Source organism: Pinus tabuliformis, chromosome 3_1 (assembly GCF_031772625.1).
Source record: "Pinus tabuliformis cultivar Carrire ecotype Pingquan chromosome 3_1, CPIR1, whole genome shotgun sequence".
Taxonomy (NCBI): Eukaryota; Viridiplantae; Streptophyta; class Pinopsida; order Pinales; family Pinaceae; genus Pinus; species Pinus tabuliformis.
The window spans coordinates 730081167-730087823 of record NC_142301.1 but is presented as its reverse complement, the minus strand read 5'-3'; the positions used below and the strand labels follow the sequence as shown (position 1 = coordinate 730087823).

The window sequence follows — 6657 nt, the reverse complement described above, 5'->3', positions numbered from 1 at the left end:
TTTTTGCAAATTAAAAAAAAATCTGTTCAAGATTTTGGATAAATGGACAAGACAAAATGAGGGGAAAGGGTCTTTTAAACTTTAAATTAGATTAATCCTATAAAAAAAATTACTAATATTTTAAATTATTGTTTCTTAAAACAAAAATAGTTTGTGTAATTTGAAATAAATATCTATAAAATAAACTAAAATAAATGTATATAGAATAAACTGCAATAAAAATAAAAATGTTTTTATAGCTAATTGTTAAGTGTAAATTTGCCAATTACTCATAATTATATAAAAAAAATCAATAAAATATTTATTTATTTATTTAGTTTTGTATAGATATAAAAAAAAAAAAAAACTGAACTCCATGTACGTAACGAAAAATGTTCAAATTTGAACACATCACAACCCTTTTGAAGCCCTCTAGCATGTCAGAGAAGTGCTTAGCCAAATTTACCAGTCAAAAGAAATTTAAATTTTGATTTTTACAAGTTAAAAAAAAAAATTAAATAATATTATAAAATGTCGTATGAAGGGCTGCCCGTCCATAGGACATTTCAAAAAATTCTAGTTCTCTGACTGATGTAACACTCTAAAGTCTACAGGAGGTTCTAACAACACTCAAGAAAGTGCAATGGGATGTAATGGAGGTTGTTCATCCATTCCAAGGCCATCAACCATAATGGAAGCACTGATAGAGTTAGCAATCATGATATGAGGTTTATGTTCGGATAACAAAGGTTTCTTTTTGCATTCATTGATAGCAGAGAAGAAGTAGCTATGTATTGGTATCCATGAATAGGGCATATTTTGAAGGTATGGAAGCACTGATAGAGTTAGCAGTCATGATATGAGGTTTATGTTCGGATAACAGAGGTTTATTTTCGCATTCATTGATATGAGAGGAGAAGTAGCTATGTATTGGTATCCATGAATAGGGAATATTTTGAAGGTATCAGAGATTTAGAAGAAACAAATGACAAAAGACAGAATTAACGATGACTGAAGTAGAGTACTCTGAGCCTATGAATCTTGCCTACATTGATTTTTCCAATCCCAACCTTATGGCGAGTGTAGCAGAAGTTCACAAGGTATTTTAACTCTCAGTTTTAATTTTCAACTTTCATTTCCCTGGCCTTTCATTCAGTTCATTGATTTAGGCGGAATCAATTAAAATTATCATGTATGGAATGGTTGATTGATCTTTATATAGTCATGTGTAGGAATGAGAACCATCAAGGTTACACTCCGTATCAAGCAAAATCTCTTAATCTTTCCATTCAACCTGAAGGTTTGATGTGCATTTGTGTCTTCTTATATTTACTTATGCTTGTAATTACACCTTGCTCTGCTCAAGTCTAAAAAACCAATCCATTGAAGTATTTCACTTCATATTTTTTCATATATTCATTTTTCAAGGGGATTGGAAAGGGAGTTATGAAGCTTCTGAAGCGCCAATAAAGGCAAGCGATTTCACAGTCCCAATCAATGGCCTTTAACAGGTATGCAATTCAACATTTGAAACGATATTTTTCATATTTGTGAAGTGCTTAAAAATAGATTAATGTGACAATGTTGACATTTTTACATCATAACCACATACTACATTTTTCGTGGTATCTCCATTTTCCTTAATTTGTAAAAAAAAATTCTTTCTTGTTAACCCACTATTAACACAAGATTGTTCAATTATGAGATTACTCCATTAGATGGTGATAACTACACTTACTGATTCACAAACCCTTTCTTTTCATCTTGTAAATAACTACTACCATCTACTACATTTTTGAGGATGCCAAATATATTCGAGTACTGATCATCCTAACGCTATGAAAACATCTTCCATCCTACCTTAATTATGAGGACATATTCATGACATTACTTTGATGTTCCACATAGATATCTTGACATAGTATAATAAGGCCGATAGGGTTCCTTACATTTTCCATGAAGACATCATTACTTTGAAACTCTCATGTTCGACATGGAAATCTTGAGATAACATAATAAGGCCCATAGGGTTATTTATTTAGGGTTTCTTTTTAGAAAACATTGGTATATAGACAGAGTAATCTCTTTATTAATTTTAATTCTTATTTTATAGTAATAAATTAATGCATTCTCATTTTATAGTAATAAATGAATAATTTTTCATTTTATAGTAATAAATGAAATAAATTAGTTAAAGATGTAATTTATCGTGTTTAAAAATAGATTAAAGTGATAATAATGACTTTTTTACATCATAACCAAATTTTCTGTTGTATCTTCATTTTCTTTCCTAATTTGCAAACTTTTCTTTCTTTTTTGTTAACCAACCATTCAGACAAGATTGTTCAATTATGAAATTACCCATTAGATGGTGGTAACTACGCTTAGTGATTCTAAAGTTTTTTATGTTCTTGTAAATAACTACTACCATCTCTTTTCTATTTTTAGATGATTCCGTGACTGACAACCATAATGCTTACAAAATCTTAGCATTGCTGCCATTTGAACTTACTGTAATCAAGCCTACTATTAAGCCTAGCATTTGTAAAATCAAACTTTAATTAAAACCCCGTATTTCTTCTCTTATCTTAAAAAGCCTTTTTCTTTATTAGCTCTCTAGTTTTTGAAAACGTAGAAATTAATGCTATAAAAAAATTTGAGAAATAATAAGTGTGCTTCCCATAAAATTATGTAGAGTTTCGAACCAGGGAGAAGTGTTAAAATGAAACTCTAGGGCTCTATTAATAACCACACAACTGAAGATTGGTCTGCCTACAGGGCTACAACTTATTTTTCTTTTTCCAATTGGTCTTCCCAAAAGATATAGAATGCTAATAGCTATCCATACAACTACTATTGTGTCTCCTGCTTCATTCTCTCCATTCGGCATCTAGAAATAAATTGTGCATGTGGGTGTTGTCTATGTAGCTACCGCTATGAAGGGTTTTTAAGGAGATGTTGAAATCATAGAAAAATTAAATGACATTGTTAATGAAAAGAAACCATATTATTAGAAAAAGACATCAACGAAAAGAAAAGACATTATTAGAAAAAGATATCATTGTAAGGACCAAATTTGAAAACCATTCTTAAACAAAAAATACTGACCAACCAAGCCATACAACAACAACACTGCAGATGTGTATTACATTATACAATATTTCCCTATTAGATATAGAAAAATTCCTTTTAATTACATAAATTTTTGAATCTATAAAGCTTGAAGTTTTTAATGTTGATGAAAGTCTATTGATAGTGTTCTTTGATTGAGCAATGTTAAGAGAAAAGTTCAATTCCCTTGGTTGTTGAAGGTATATATTTATTTTTGGGTTTGCTTTAAATTGTTTCAAGCTGAAAAAAAACATATAGTATAAATTAGAAACAAATGAAAACTAAAAAAAAATTCCATTTGTGCAAATAGATTTATATTTTCAATGATGTAAATTCAAATACTTTTGAAGATTATCTAATGAATAGAAGAAACATATGTTTACCTTTTTTTAATAGAATTTGAGAAAAATGTTTGCCTATTTACTAAATTCTATTGAGATTTTATAGTGTTTTAATGTAGCCACTTTTTAAATTTTAAAGATTTAGGAGGACACCATTTCATTTTGGCATTTTTTTTTATAAAGAGTTTATTTAATATACACTTGTTAATAGAAGTACAATTTTTTTTATAACTTTTCATCTTTGAAAGGTTAAATAAATATATGCGCTTCCAAATAAAATTAAAACACACCCTTCAAATTTGATCACTAGTAACGAAACAAATAAAATAGCAAACCAATAAGATAAAATAGTGATAATTTTGATGAACACCCTACACTTGAAAATTGGTGAGCGATTTGTCAATCCCATCTCTCAGAAACTGATAATTTCTACAAATATTACAACAGATATAGAACAGATCAATTACACAGGTTGGAATATCAAGAGCCACTCTTTAGTAAATGGAGGTCAACAGGAATGCTATTGGCATCCAAAATCTTTGTCCCTAGACCAAATGGATAGCTATCTCTCTCGCTGTGGCGTAGTCAACTTGTGTAGGGTTCAAGCATTGAGTTAGTTATTTTATACGATGTGAAAATAGTGACAATCGTAAACACAGTAGGCCCTCAATGATTAGAGATTCAGTGAAGTATGAAACTTCCTATCAAAGCAGGGAGTGCAGAACAAAAACAAAGAAGTCCACAAGTAGTTCAAGGAAAAGTATGAAAGATAACTCCTGCACTGAGTTTCCTTGGCAAAATTTACATTAGGAAATTATATTGTATATAGCCTAGTTACAATGAACATTGTTTCCCAGGAGTGATAAGAATGTTAAGTTGGATATACAGAAAGCAAAGTACCAGCCATCATCTTACTGTAACGGCATATCCATAAGGTGGAATTTTATTCTATTTTTATACTCTCATTCCTTCTATGATCTCCCTGCACTTAATGACGATGGATTCCTTGAACTTAAGGATGATGAATTGCCATGAAAGAGATCCAAGAGACGAGTTTCCAGCTCCTCAGGCGTGTACTTTATATACATCTCATAGTGTCTCCCACTTTCCAAACACTTGCCCACTCTACCCAAGAAGGACCGATAGGCTGGTATCATTTTCTCAGCAATTGAAATCCTAATCTCCTCCCGGAGCTCCATATCCAGCACCATCCAACCAGAATGCTTCATGAGTGCCTCTTCAATTGCAAAATTGAAACCCTTGAATCTATCCTTCAGGGCCTGCTGTGGCATCCCAGTGGAAGCACTCCCACTCACATGAATCCCCTCATCCCTCAAACAATTGAGAGGCTTCATGCAGGCTCCTCGCTCATAATTTGCTGCATAATGTCTCACATTTGCCTAATTTTTCCTCAGCTAGCCATACCCTAACAGCCCTAAAAGCTTCGAACCTTTGACCTTCTTCACCATGTAATGAAGATTGTTCATGAGAAACAGGTATGACAGAGCAGCATCCTTGTAGAGGTTAGATTTTGAATCTATCTTACATTGCAGGATGGTGATAATCCATCCCAGTTTTGCAGACAGAGCAGAGGTTGGGCTACCCGATTCATTATCATGATGGCTATCCAAGTCCCCACACATGCCCATGACGCCATCAGGCAGGGCCAGCTTGGAGATATCAATTGGTGCATTGGCCATTATGTTCTTGAGAGCCTCCTTGTAATCAGACAGAAAGCTCAGATAATTCATAGCATACCTTGTAAGCGGATGAATCGTGCCGCCTGGGACTGGGGTTTTTGAATTTTCCGCGGGACTGCATTCTCGAATTGGTTCAAAATCCCCTGTGCCGACTCCCCGAGCCGAATTACGATCGTAGAGGCTTGCATCCTCACGCTTGCGCACGATTCTTGGCTTAAAACGGTGTCAATGTCGGGCACAAGGTCCAACAGAAACCCATACATGTCGAGCACCCTGAAGATCCTTTCGTTGGAATTTTCGCTCATGGCTACAGAATCGCCAAAAGCCAGAAGCTTCGTCGCCGGCCCCTTGACGACCTCAGCGAAACAGGAATCCCTGACGTTATTAAAACCTGAAAAATTCTCCTCACAGAGACGTTTCTCACTCGCGAACATAATTCTCACCGCAATACTCATGACACGTATCTAGTTCTTGATCCTATTGTCCAGAATTCCCCATTCAATCTTCTGCACATCGCTCGTACTTTAGCTGGTCGACGCCGATTCTGTTGAGACACCCTTCAATTACAGGGTTTCTGGTCATCCCATAGATTCGAACGCACTCCGTCGCGTACCCGCTGGCAACCATGCGCTTTGCTATACTGCGCAGGTCTAGCACGGCTTCCAGCGGCATCATGTCGATTTCACAAATTTCGTCGGCGTTAGAACTTCGAGTTCGACGGCGTCTGCCGCTGCTCCTCTCTTCGTCCGTCGACCCCTCGCCCCTAGAGCCGTGGCTCGAGTTGTCGTTGTCCGGCACCATCGTCGGCTTGACGTTGGCCGACAGAATTCGTTGAAACTCTACTTTCAGACGAACCATCGACATCTCCATGAGGCGCTGCGAGCGCACCAGTTTGGCTGAGCTGTTGTCAGTGACGACTAGATTTTCCATGAGTTGCCGGAGATTGTTGACGGCGGCGAGATACTCGTAGGCTTCCTTTCCGTTGCTCTTGAACAATGTCATGGATTTGGCTGCGTTGGAGTCCCAGAATGAAATTATGCAGTTTGCGGAGGCCAAATCGTCCCCCAAATCGGCCGATTTCCCAGGTCGGTTGTTGAGATTTTGGCGACTTATGGCGGAAGGGCGGTTGTTGGAGGTGGAAGGGACCGTGAGGATGTCTCTCGTTATGTGATCTGAGGAGTCCAAAGATTTCACAATATGACGTTCAGTGGCCACTACTCTGCCTTCTCCTCCTGGATCTACTGCTGCTTCCTCTATCTCCATTGACGTACAAAGCGTACACAGTATCAACAAAGTGCCTGTGATGCTTCGGAATCTAGCAGAGAATCGAGGGAACGGAGAAATGCAGAAGACTCTTGTTGGTTTTAAGATACAAAGGGAGGTTATGAAAGGTGCAGAGCAAGGTGTGACAGACATAATTCTAATGCTTCTATTTGAAGCGGTCTAAATGTTTTGGCTGAGCTATTAATCTGATTTCAACTCCGCTACAGTAAGAAGTTAAAGATTGTCGCTGAAAGATTCCAAGC

General features: G+C 36.1%; 1 pseudogene; it reads right to left on the bottom strand.

The window, feature by feature from the left end:
• Nucleotides 1-4402: 4402 nt before the first annotated feature.
• Nucleotides 4403-6394, bottom strand: LOC149189384 (exocyst complex component EXO70H1-like; annotated as a pseudogene).
• Nucleotides 6395-6657: the final 263 nt, after the last annotated feature.